This window comes from Cheilinus undulatus, linkage group 4 (genome assembly GCF_018320785.1).
Source record: "Cheilinus undulatus linkage group 4, ASM1832078v1, whole genome shotgun sequence".
NCBI classification, from domain to species: domain Eukaryota; kingdom Metazoa; phylum Chordata; class Actinopteri; order Labriformes; family Labridae; genus Cheilinus; species Cheilinus undulatus.
Genome location: NC_054868.1, coordinates 53,579,177 through 53,592,367, shown reverse-complemented (window position 1 = coordinate 53,592,367; position 13,191 = coordinate 53,579,177). Strand labels below are relative to the sequence as shown.

The 13,191-nt window shown below is 43.6% G+C and overlaps 1 pseudogene; it reads right to left on the bottom strand.

Annotated features, from left to right (window-relative positions):
• Positions 1 to 256: 256 nt before the first annotated feature.
• LOC121507811 lies at positions 257 to 12,969 on the bottom strand (annotated as a pseudogene).
• Positions 12,970 to 13,191: the final 222 nt, after the last annotated feature.

Here is a 13,191-nt window from a genome sequence, read left to right as displayed (position 1 = left end):
CACTGGAGATGGTCTTGTAACCTTGAGACTGTTCATTTTTTTCCACAATTTTGCTTCTTAAGTCCTCAGACACTTCTGGGCTCTTCTTTCTCTTCTCCATGCTTGGTGTGACACACACAGGCACATTTTTCACCAAAACAAGTTCATCTACTGAAGAATGACTGTCAAGATTTACAACTTCTCAGATCAATCAGAGAGGATCAATCATCTGGTGTGCAGTCTGACTAAGCTTTGGATTTAGACAGCAGAGTTTGAGCTACAGAGAACACAGAGATACTGAACCTGGATATAACCCAAACCCAGGACAGAGCGGTTCAGTGAATGTGGTGTTGAAGGTGTGGAGGTGGATCCGTCTGTCAAAGGAGACTCTGTAGAAGGACAGAGAGCCAGCAGGATGGTCCAGATACACTGCTACTCTACCAGAGGATGAAGAGGAGGAGGAGGAGATATCTGTTTCTCTGTTATTGTGATGGACTGAGTAACCAAGCTCAGAGCACCTCAGACTCCAGGACTGATCATTAGATCCAAACTCACATTCATCTCCGTCTCCTCTCCGTCTGATTCCTCTGTAACTCACCGATACATCAACCCCTCCTCTCCAGTCGACCTCCCAGTAACAGCGACCAGTCAGACCAGTCCCACACAGCAGCTGAGGACGTTTATCAAATCTGTCTGGATGATCAGGATATGGCTGATCCTCCATTACTAATGTTACCGTCCTGTTGTTGTCAGACAGTTCGAGTCTTCTGCCCTCTGTGTTTGTGTCCACTTTCAGCTCACAGGCGTCTGATGGAGAGGAGACACAGCTGATGGTTATCATCTGATCATTCCTAAACAAGGTTACTGACAGAGTCAAACTAACATTTCATCTTCAGCCCTGAATCCTGTTTATCAGCCCTCAAATTCTACTTCCTGTTTCTATTGGAATGAACAGACCACAGTGAGCTGCAGCTCCACAATCACAGACAGACACCAAACACATTTCTCTGGCTTTGACTTTAGATTCATGGCTTTGATTTCACCTCCTGTGTCCAATGGGTGGCGCTATATTCCATCCACCAATACTCAGTAGCTGTCATGATGGCGTTGTATGTGGAGAATGAGCAACAGAATGAGATAGAAGCGTCTGAAATGAGATTCCTCAGGAGGGAGTCTGGGCTCAGGCTTAGAGAGGGGGAGGAGCTCCTTCACCTCTAAAGGACTCAGCTGATCAGGATCCTCCTGGTCTCCTTCCTGTGGAGGTCTTCAAGGTCCATCCAACTGGGAGGAGACCTCAGGACAGACCCAGAACTCTCTGGAAGGACTTTATATCCCATCTGGTCTGGGAACTCCTAAAAACCCCAGGGAGGACCTGGAAAACCTCAGACTGAAGGTCCATGTAGTCCTAGACCTCCATTCAAGAAGAACCAGGACCCCTTCCCAGTAGACGGAAAGTGTAAACATAGGGGTGGGTCTAAGGGCTGATAGGGACTGAGCCGTAGTGTTTCCTGTCCTCAGAACTCTACAACTGTGTTTGATGAATGTCAGTGATTGTGAAAGTGGACCTTCATACTTTCAGACCCAAAGACAGAGATGGATTCAGACACAGCCTCAACCATTGTTGGTTCCCATGGTTACCTGATTCATCGGCCACATTCATCATTGTGCTCTCACTAATCCACAATTCAGACACTCACACTTCTTTAGACCTGGTTTCAGTCTGTGCCGTCCCCCATGGTCCAGTCTGGAGGAAGAAATAGAGCCAGTTTAGACATCAGGGATGGTCAGGATAGATCCAAACACTCTCATTCTTAATGGGACTTTATTTTCCTTTAGGTTTTTACCTGTGCGTGGTTGTTCTGCTGGACTTTCTCTAAATTCCCTCTCTTATACATTTACTAGGCCTGTGCTCTAAAGATCAATATGGCAGTCTATCATCATGTGATCCTTGGCTGTGCGTCAATCAATACTAGAAATAGAACAATATTCAAACTTCATGTCCTGATGATCATGATCTCAAATATCACAGTTATCAGTATTATCACAGTATTGTTATCTTTAGATTCATCTAAAGAGGTTGTTGGCTAGTTTTTCATGTCCTCTTTTAGTTAGTTTGAATTACAGGACTGATTCTTCTCAACTAATCTGACGTTATTCTGTACGCTCCTATTCTGTCACTGTGTCCTCTAGCTAGCAAGTCAACAGTACGTGATCCGGTAATGTGTGCAGGCAAATGACTGATAAATGCACGTTACTGTAATATAAATGATGAATAAAAACAGTGTCTGCAGCATGAAATAAATAAATGAGAGAGCAGAGCACTTTAATTTATTTATTAATATTTAATTCTATTTACATATTTATTTTTGTATTTATTTCCACTTTTTTTAATTTATTTACATTTCATTTTTGAGTCTTAGTTTTTATTCTTGTGTTTATTTTTACTTTTATTTATGTATATATTTGTTTATTTTTTTATTTACTTCCAGTTTTACTTATTTATTTACATTTAATTTTTGAGTCTTATTTTTTATTTTTGTATTTATTTTTACTTTATATATTTATGTATAAATATATATATTTATTATTGTTGTATTTATTTCCATTTATATCTATTTTTTGTATTTATTTTTGAATTTCATTTATTTATTTTTAATTTTTGTTTTTATTTTTACTTTTATTTATTTATCTATTTTTGATTTTGGCAGGTTTTGGTCCTACATAGCAGGCAGCCTCACATGTCCATGTGAACGTGAAAGTGCTACTCACACAGCTGGAGCTGTTTCTAAACTAACAGGACTTAAGTCCAATGAAATATCTAACAACAGTCTCCTCAGACACATGACCTGTAGATGCTCTGGATCAATCCGCTCACTGAAATTACTCAGACCAGTCTGGAACACAAACAGGTGAGCCAATCTGTGTGCTGTAGGGGAGTTAACTCCTCTCACAGTAACCCCAGCTGTGCCCTTATTACTATTATTAATAATATCTAACATAAAATAAATGAAAAGTCACTCCCTCCTCTCAGCAAACGTGGCCGGCACAGTAAATGAAACAGGGAAACTAAACCACAAGGACTAATTTACCTAAAATTGATGCCAAGGCCGGTCAGGAAAACAGTGATGGGAATTCCAGGTCTTTTCAGAGATGCAGATCATTTGGCTCAGCCCACCAACTGAGGGCACGGGTGTCTGTGGAAACGCAAACTATTTTGGGGTTTGGCGCACAAAACCATACCAAACCATGCTGAATCAAACAGCTACCACAGCAGCAGGCCCTGGATATACCGGACAAGCCCACCATAATGATAATCACCCTGAAACAGACCAGGAGTAGAGGGAAACATCTTTTCTGTGACGGAAAGCTTTCAGTGTTGCCCTCTGCCCTTGTTTTAGTAACAACTCTGTACGGTACGACTCTGAACGTAGCATCACTCAGTCAGTCAGACACAGACAGACCCATCTGCAGGGCTGACCTCAGCCGTCAGCCAAAAATAAAGACATTAAAGACCCTGTACAGCTGAAGTGCTGAGAGCCAGCTTTACTACCAAGTATCAGTCTGTCTGTCTGAGTCTTTCTGTCTGTACCTCAGTGTCTCCAGTCTGCAGTCTGGATCCTCCTGGAGAGCAGACAGTAGTTTCTCTCCTGGTTCTCCTGGATGATTGTAGCTCAGGTCCAGCTCTGTCAGACAGGATGAGCTCAGAGCTGAGGCCAGAGAAGAACAGCCTTCCTCTGAGACCATACAGCCAGACAGCCTAGAAACACAGAGAGACAGTGGACATGAGAAGGGTCATGGGAGGAGGAGCCTTCAGCTATCAGGACTACATGTGGCATCTTCAGTCTCCAACACCCCATCCTACACCTTCTAGTTGGGAGACTTTGGCCCCATTTATAGGACAACATTTTCGAGTGAAAACACAAAAGTTTTGTAGCGTTTTGGCTGTCCGTTTAGACGTCAAAGGTGTTTTGGTGCCTGAAAACGGAACTTTCTGGAAACACACTCCAAAGTGGAAGTTTTCCAAAACGCCCCCGTCACCATCTTCATGTAAACAGGGAAAACTGCACTTCCTGGAAACCAGCATGCGCACTGCAGCTGAAGTAAATATCCATGCGCAAGTAGGCTTATAGCGCATGCACGTATCCCAAAACAAACATGGCCAATACCAGTGTGTTGTTCGAGCTCTTCACTCTTATGAATTCAACTGTCCTTCTCCAACAAAGTGTTGATTTACCCCACCATCACTTGGATCAGCGAAGATGTATTCCTTGCCTGCACCAGACTTGACCCATATGCCGTCGAAGGGCAGCCCGTAGGCGATCGAAGGGGATATGAGTCGAGTCAGAACCTGGTGCAGGCATGAAAATCACACCGCCATCTACTGGCCTGGCATGTATACTACATCATTTTTGGTGTTTCCCGCAGTCTCGTGCTAACGGAGGTCGTTTTGAAAACGTTGCTGTCTGAACATGGAACTTTTTGGAAATGGAAAACGAAGCAAAACGTTGTCATATAAACGGGGCCTTTGACACAGTTGTCATTGTCCTTGGACTCACCTGAGAGTCTGCAGTCTGCAGTGTGGGCTCTTTAGTCCTGAAGATAGCAGCTTCACTCCTGAATCCTGCAGGTCGTTGGTACTCAGGTCCAGGTCTCTCAGACTGGAGGACTGGGAGCTGAGGACTGAGGACAGAGCTCCACAGATTCTCTCTGTGAGGTTACAGCCACTCAGTCTGAAAAGAAAACAGAGATAGAAAAAGTTTTTCTCTCTAAATACAGACGGACTACTTGAATCTGTCAGCTGTGAGTTCACCTACAGAGCTTTGTTGGAGGCTTTGACCACTGGCAGCAGCCTCAGGAGAGCCTCCTCTGAAGCAGAGTATTTCTTCAGGTCAAACACGTCCAGATCTTCTTCTGATGACAGTAAGATGAAGACCAGAGCTCACCACTGAGCAGGAGACAGTTCATCGGTGGAGAGACGTCCTGATCTCATGGATTGTTGGATCTCCTCCACTAGAGAACGATCATTGAGTTCATTCAGACAGTGGAACAGGTTGATGCTCTTCTCTGCAGACAGATCCTCACTGATCTTATCTTTGATGTACCGGACTGTTTTCTGATTGGTCTTTGAGTAACTTCCTGTCTGTGTCAGCAGACCTCTTAGGAGATTCTGATTGGTGGTCAGTGACAGACCCAGGAGGAAGCGGAGGAACAGGTCCAGGTGTCCATTAGGACTCTGTAAGGCCTGGTTCACGGCGCTCTGATGGAGATGTCTCAGTTTAGGCTTGTCTCTATAGATTTCAGAGATCCAGGATGTTGTTTGTTCCTCTTCCATCAGATTGACTCCAGAGTCGATGAAGGTCTGATGGACATGAAGAGCAGACAGAAACTCCTGAACACTCAGATGGACAAAGCAGAACACCATGTCCTGGTAGAGTCCTCTCTCCTCTCTGAAGACCTGTGTGAACACTCCTGAGTACACCGAGGCTGCTCTGATATCGATGCCACACTCCATCAGGTCTGGTTCATAGAAGATCAGGTTCCCTTTCTGCAGCTGCTTAAAAGCCAGCTTACCCAGAGACTCCATCATCTCCCTGCTCTCCGGACTCCAATGTGGATCTGTCTCAGCTCCTCCATCATACTTAATGTTCTTCACTTTGGTCTGAACCACCAGGAAGTGGATGTACATCTCAGTCAGGGTTTTGGGCAGCACTCCTCTCTCTCTGGTCTTCAGCAGATCCTCCAGAACTGTAGCAGTGATCCAGCAGAAGACCGGGATGTGGCACATGATGTGGAGGCTTCTGGATGTCTTGATGTGGCGAATGATCCTGCTGGCCTGCACCTCATCTCTGAATCTCTTCCTGAAGTACTCCTCCTTCTGAGGGTCAGTGAACCCTCTGACCTCTGTCACCATGTCAACACACCCAGGAGGGATCTGGTTGGCTGCTGCAGGTCGTGTGGTTATCCAGAGGCGAGCAGATGGAAGCAGGTTCCCCCTGATGAGGTTTGTCAGCAGCACACCCACTGAGGTGGACTCTCTGACATCAGAGAGGATTTTGGTTTGGTGGAAGTCCAGAGGAAGTCGACACTCGTCCAGACCGTCAAAGATGAAGACCACCGAGAAGTCCTCAAACCTGCAGAGTCCTGCTTCTTAGTAAAGAAGTGATGAACCAGCTCCACCAAGCTGAGCTCTTTCTCTTTCAGCATATTCAGCTTTCTGAAAGTGAATGGAAATGTGAACTGGATGTCCTGGTTGGCTTTGCCTTCAGCCCAGTCCAGACTGAACTTCTGGGTTAAGACTGTTTTCCCAATGCCAGCCACGCCCTTTGTCATCACTGTTCTGATTGGCTCATCTCTTCCAGGTGGAGCTTTAAAGACGTCTTCCTGTCTGATGGTTGTTTCTGGTCTGTTTTCTTTCCTGGATGTTGATTCGATCTGTCTGACCTCGTGTTCCTCGTTGACCTCTCCAGTCCCTCCCTCAGTGATGAAGAGCTCTGTGTAGATCTGATTCAGAAGGGTTGGGTTTCCTGCTTTAGCGATCCCCTCAAACACACACCGGAACTTCTCCTTCAGGTTAGTCTTAAGTTTCTGTCAGCAAACTGGAGCAGAAAATCCTGAAAGGACAAGAAACAGATGATGTGAATGAGCTGATCCTGCAGAAAGCTGTAATCTAAAAGAGAGGCTATGCAGTTCTTCTTCCTCCATCCGTTTCATCCAAAAATCTCATCAGATGTTCAGTGGGAATGTGCAGAATATTAAAGCAGAGTGTTGAAATGTAAACCTCCTCTTCATCTCTCCATCATCTTAAATCTACTTTCACTTTTGATTTTTTAAAACTTACTGTTCCACAGCCAGTCAGCCAGCTCGTACTGCTTCATTCTCCTCAGGAAGTTCTCTGTGATCTTTACAAAAGCCTCTCTGCTCCTCTGCTCTTCATCTTCACCAACCAACACCTCCTCATCCTCGCTGGGACATTCTGGGTTATCCTGACTCAGAGCCTTCTGGAATCTCTTCAGTTCCTTCTTCACAAAGATGATAATGTTCTCCTCCAGCAGATGGAACACAAAGAGGATGTAAATGTTTAGACGACAGCCTGTGTTTGATCTGACACACTGATAGAAAAAGAGTTTACAACGATCTCTAGATAGATGTGCTCCACCATAAACTGTGAAGTACACACCATAAATATGGAGTCCAGCTCTGTTTTCTGCTGTTTGGACTGATCTCTGGAGAAGTCTGATGGTTTCAGCTGAACTCTGGAGAAAAAAACATCAGCTTTAAGGACGTTTAACCACACAGCTTTAAAGGTCAACAACATGGCATGGCTTATATGAAGGGGCTTTAAATCATTATTACACATTTACTATGGGATGGCGTATGCATGTTGAAGGAGATCAGTTCATCAATAACTAGAAAAGCAGACCTCCGCCATTAGCCCTATCTCCTGATAGTAAAGAATCCGTTAAAAACATCTTCAAACTTTGTGATGAGAGTAAATTACTCTACTCTAGGCTTCTACCGCGTGTCTACCTCCGAGGAGTTTGTCATTCCTGATCTCCATCACTATTCGCGTTGTTTTGAAATCCCCCAGGATACCCCCACCATGTCCCCGTGTGCCCCCCACCACGGTATTCGCTGATTACTCCCTCCCAAGTGGGGTGGAAGCACGGTGAGGCAAAGCATTTGTGTCACTACATGTAGGCTGTCCTGACGCATTGCCTGCCGGTGCCAACAGATGCACTGACAGTCTCACCCGTGGTCTCACCGGACGACTGAAAGTCATGGCAGAGGGTGAATATTCCTCTATTCCTCCCAGCATTGTGAGTATTCGCACTACAAATTCACTGTCTTTCTCTCTGTTACGCTCTAACTCGTCTCCTCGACCAGGCGTGCGTCTTTAAAACTCTATAAACTCCAAAACTTTGACTAGAGACACACCCAAAAATGCTGCTGGGGTTGAATTTACTCATGTCCGCCATCTCCTGGTGTAAAGTGGCAACAGCGCAGACCTCCGCCATTGGCCCTATCCCCTAATAGTACAGAATCCTTTAAAAAATTCCTGGATCCAGACGGTGATCCGGATCACTCCCAAAATCAGTTCTTCCTTTTGCCATTTCGGACATTTCCTCAAATTTCATCAAAATCCATCCATAACTTTTTGAGTTATGTTGCTAACAAACAAACTAACTAACTAACTAACCCTCTCGATCACATAACCTCCTTGGTAACTAACCCCCTAACACCTCTGACTGAAATCCCATTGACTCAAAGGAGGTCTCCAAAGTCTTGGCAGTCTGCTGTGGTGGTCCCTAGACTCAGAGATGGAGACCATCTTCTAGTTGCAAACTACAGGCTACTTAACACAACTACAACTACCCCCTGGTAGGACTTGGAGGTCCTGACCCTCATCCTGACTGCGTCACTCTTCACTAAAACCCACCCCAACACCTGCTGGAGGTCCCTGGCTGAGGAAGCCAACAGATCCACATCATCAGTAAAAAGCAGAAATGGGATTCTGAGTTTAACAGACCAGAATGTGTCTGACTCTGGGCTTTAAGAAAAAAGGGTCCATGACTCTGGTCTGTAGGGATGAGTCTGGTACTAACATGGCACCAGCTCCAAATGTCTGGAACCCAACAGGATGAATCAAAACTGTTTTCAGTGCTTCTTTTGGTACTTTGACACCCCAACACAACCCCCTGCAAGTCCAAATAGATGCACAAAATAACCCCTGGAATTAATGTGAATAATGTTAACTCAGTTTTTTCTAGTGGAGCATGAACACCTTTCATTCATTTCACTGTCCTGAGAAATATCTGCAAAAATCCTTCACTATAGCCTCCCTGAACTCCTCCCACACATGTTTCTGAAAGTGAAACCCATGTATTATATAGACTCATTACACATAGAGTGAAGTATTTCAAGCCTTTATTTCTTGAAATGTTGATGATTATGGCTAACAGATAAGAAAACCCAAAATTCAGTGTCTCAGAAAATTAGAATATTACATAAGATCAATAAAAAAAAATATTTTAAACAGAAATGTCAGGCCTCTGAAAAGTATGTTCATTTCTATGCCTTCAATACTTGGTTGGGCCTCCTTTTGCATCAATTACTGCATCAATGTGGGGTAGCATGGAGGCGATCAGTCTGTGGCACTGCTTAGGTGTAATGGAGGCCCAGGTTGCTTTGATAGCAGCCTTCAGGTCATCTGCATTGTTGGGTCTGGTGTCTCTCATCTTCCATAGATTCTCTATGGGGTTCAGGTCAGAATCAAGCACAGTAACACCATGGTCATTGAAGCGGCTTTTGGTACCTTTGGCAGTGTGGGCAGGTGCCAAGTCCCGCTGGAAAATGAAATCAGCATCTCCATAAAGCTTGTCAGCAGAAGGAAGCATGAAGGTCTCTAAAATGTCCTGGTAGATGGCTGCGTTGACTGTGGACTTCAGAAAACACAGTGGACCAACACCAGCAGATGCCATGGCAGCCCAAATCATCACTGACTGTGGGAACTTCACACTGGACTTCAAGCAATGTGGATTTAAGGTCCCAGAGTCTGGAGGAAGAGTGGAGAGGCACAGAACCCACATTGCTTGAAGTCCAGATTTTAAAATCAAGAAATGTAGCCGGGCCGGACATGTTTGGCACCCAGTAAGCAGCTGATGATGTCAAATTTGGAACCAATCCAGATCAATTTGATGAAAAATATGCACTTTTTATTCATAGTCTCCCTTTAATATTTGGCAACATGACAAAAGCACAAGAAAAAGTGCATAAAAACAAAACAATTTGAACATAATCATAAGTAGTAGAAAGCTTTTTTTCACTTGAATCAAAATAAAATGAATAGAATGAAAAATAAAATGAAATTCTGTAAATAAAAATTTTGGGCACATCTTACCCGGGCATAACTTAAAGTGTATACAAGTTAACTTTGCACAGTTGAAGCAACAGTTGAAAAGGACATGTTTTATGCTTCTGTCAGCATCGCTTGGCCAGTTCAAAACAACACAGTGCATTGTAGGTGGACTTTTGCTAGGCTATGCAAAGTGTTGCATTCATGTGCTGAAATACTGTGGGAATTTATGAAAACTTGTGAAACTGGTTGCCCTCTGAATCTCTGACATGACCACAGTCTGGGCCACTTTGGGGTTGGTTCTGGGCCTCATGTGGTCCCTGGGCCTCTAATTGAATAGGCCTGACCTAGAGGTAACAAAAGCATGGACATGTTTTTCTGCATTGCTTTGAGACCAGATATGTCTGATTTTAAGGATGTTTTGAAGGTGGAAGAAGGCTGTCTTTGAACCGTTCTTTATCTGGGTGTTGAAGGACTAATCAAGTAGAACTCCTAGATTTCTCACAGTGGAGCTGGATGTCAGGCTAGTGCCGTCGACGGCAGGTTCATTCTTAGAAAAGCGTCTCAGAGGTGTTTGGGCTCAAGCACAGTAGCCTCGGTCTTGTCTGCTCATCCAGGTCTTCATGTCTTTCAGGCATGCTTCTAGTTTAAATCACTGAAGAGTTAAAGTATGTTGGGGTCTTTTCCACACATGAGGCTGAAAGGGAGTGTGAGATCCACAATGGATTGGTGCAGCATCAGCAGTTCTGAGGGCATTGTGCTGTCTGTGGTGGTGAAGAGGGAGCTGGAAGGCAAAGCTTTCCATTTATTGGTTGATCTACCTCCCAGCCCTCAGCTATGGTCATGAATAGGGATGCACAATATTGGATTTTTGCTGATATCCAGTATGCCAATATTTACAAATTCAATTTAGCCGATATCGATACCGATACTGATACTTGAATGTGTTTTATGTAACTAAAAATTCAGCCCTTTGAATGCAATTTTAGAGTTGATAATGAAAAAGTAACAAATTTTTTTTCTTAAAACACACTTCAAAGTTTAAAGAATGAGAATGAATGAAGAAAAAGATCTCAACTTACATTGATCTGTTGGCTCAGCCTAAAACTCCACTAATTTATCAGTATATGTGGCCAAATTTTATGCATGTGCATTTCCAAAATATCAGACGTAAATATCAGCAAAAATTTTGATATCTGCCGATACTGATATCAGGATGATAACATCGTGCATCCCTCATGAACTCGTCATGAACTCTGGGTAATGACCAAAAGAATGAGATCGCAGATCCAAGGGGCTGAAATGACTTTTCTCTGGAGGCTAACTGGGCTCAGCCTTAGAGATCTGCAGCCAGCTGACACCACAAATAAACCAGCAATAGGTAAATGTTAGAAATGGTGTTAAACTCTGAATATCAAATCAAACAGTCTGCCTGATGATGATTATTAGATTGTTAGTCCTCAAAAGATGAAAAACTCAACTGTTAGCGCTGTCCATTTAAAACTAGAGATCCAACCATCCTGGTTTATTTCTATGAAGATGGAGGGATGATGAAGAATGAGGGACGACGGTGGCCTGGTTATGATATCAGTGTTTATAGTTGATCATTTATTACCTTTCATCTGCTGACTGTTTGAAGTCTACATGAAGTTTATAAGACCAATCACTCTTCATGGACACACAGCTGGGTTCAGCAGAGTCTGGACTCTCCTTCTCTATCCTGAAACTGAAAAAAAACAAGATGATATATTATTAAAGACAGAAAATGTTTACATGAGGAAAATATCTTCATATAGAGATGATATGTTTGTATACAGCTGCTATGAAACAGTGAGTGTTAAAGACGACGATGGAGCAGGAATACTCTGGATCATCAGCAGCTGATCATAACTGACTGAAATAATGCTGAATCAACGATCTGATCAGCTGGAAGGTCCAGTTGGTAAAATGACTCTTAGGTGAAGATAAAATCACATAACATCCTTGTTTCATTAATCCTTGGGAGGTTTTAGTTCTTCTCTGTTCCTCTAAGGAAGTAAAATCCTATTGTTGGCTGAATCAGGATAACTTTAGGCTTCTTTATCAGGTTCTGCTGCCCCCTGTAGGAGGTCCCAGGACACTACAAAGCTAAGTAGACTGATCAAATTTGATGATGGTATGGGTGATCAGCTGTTAGAACCCTATGATGGAGTCATGTGACCTTTAGAGATCTTCATCTCACCTCAGAGCTTCTTGGTCTTCACACAGAGAGGTTTCAGAGGAGAGACCCTCCTCGGGTCTGTGATCCACAGCAGAGCGCCCCCTGCTGTCTGTCAGCTGTAATGAAGGAATCAGAGAGAAGAGAGCTCTAATATCAGACTCTGCTTGGAAGGATTATGGAGTGGACTTGGAGACCTGAGGGAACCTGATCTAGTTTTTATCTGTTATTTACAGTTGGACTATTTCTTTGGTTTTGATTTCAGGGACTTTAAACCTGGTCTGTACTCTTCTCTCCCTGGGATCAATAACTAAGAAGGACGAGGCTGTCAGCCCTCAGTGAACTACAGCTTCTCTCTAAACGGTTGATGATGAGCTTCATAGAGAAACTACACACTGACATATGGACTGTGTTCTACATCCTCTGATATTTACTGACATTTACAATGTGAAGAAGGAGCCGAGAGGGAATCAAATATAGAGATGGATTCTGGTTTTCTGCCTTAACATGTTTGTGAATGTGTGTCTAATGCTGTAGTAGAAGCCAGGAAGTGGAGTAAACACCATTATGGATTATGGAAACCAGTTAGTGCAGAAACCAGTAGGACCAGAACACTGGTGTAGAGGTGCAGTGGAGATAAGGGTGTGTATTTGAGTTGTAGTGGCTAAAATCAGCTCTAATGGTGTGTATTTCTAGCTTGTTTATGTCCTTTATTGCGGGGATGCATCAGAAAGTCATTCCAGCTGTTGTCATGGTAATTTAAGACATTGTCTGACTGTTTACAAGGGAAAACAATCCCCCAAAGTTGTTTATTCTGCTCGCCTTTCCACTCTTACTGTGAAGTTTCTGAGTCGTACGACCAAAATATCAAACAGGCCAGAAATCCTCCCAACCAGTCTGGAGCAGATCGTACGGTTGTAGTCGGGCTGTGGTCGGCCATCGTATGCCCCTGTACACAGCACGAGATAAGACGCCCGATCTGACTGAGTGTCGGCCCGACTCCAAAGGGAGTCATACCACTCAAAATTTGTGGCTGAATCATGTGTACACGCAGCTTAACTGGAAATTATAAAAGGTTACAAAGATGCCCTTGACTTTTTTAAATTGTTGGTTTGACAGCTAATGAAGTAACGGAGCTGATCCGTTACCGATTAAGATCACC